A 226-nucleotide genomic window follows, 5' to 3' on the forward strand; every position below is an offset into this window, starting at 1 on the left:
GGTACAAACTTTCCTATTTATGGAATTTAAAAAGAAAGAAAATATTGTTTGAATTTCAAATTTTATTTTGATAATAATTATTTATCACGTTATGAACATTTCAAAAGAACAATAACTATTGTCGACTTGTGGTATTTTATTGATCAGTATTATCTGACAAGGTCTAGAAGTGTAGTTTACATGATATAGCTATTTATACTTCTAATTTTGACTGTTTAATGAATTG

The sequence above is a fragment of the Mytilus trossulus genome, chromosome 14 (assembly GCF_036588685.1).
Source record: "Mytilus trossulus isolate FHL-02 chromosome 14, PNRI_Mtr1.1.1.hap1, whole genome shotgun sequence".
Taxonomy (NCBI): Eukaryota; Metazoa; Mollusca; class Bivalvia; order Mytilida; family Mytilidae; genus Mytilus; species Mytilus trossulus.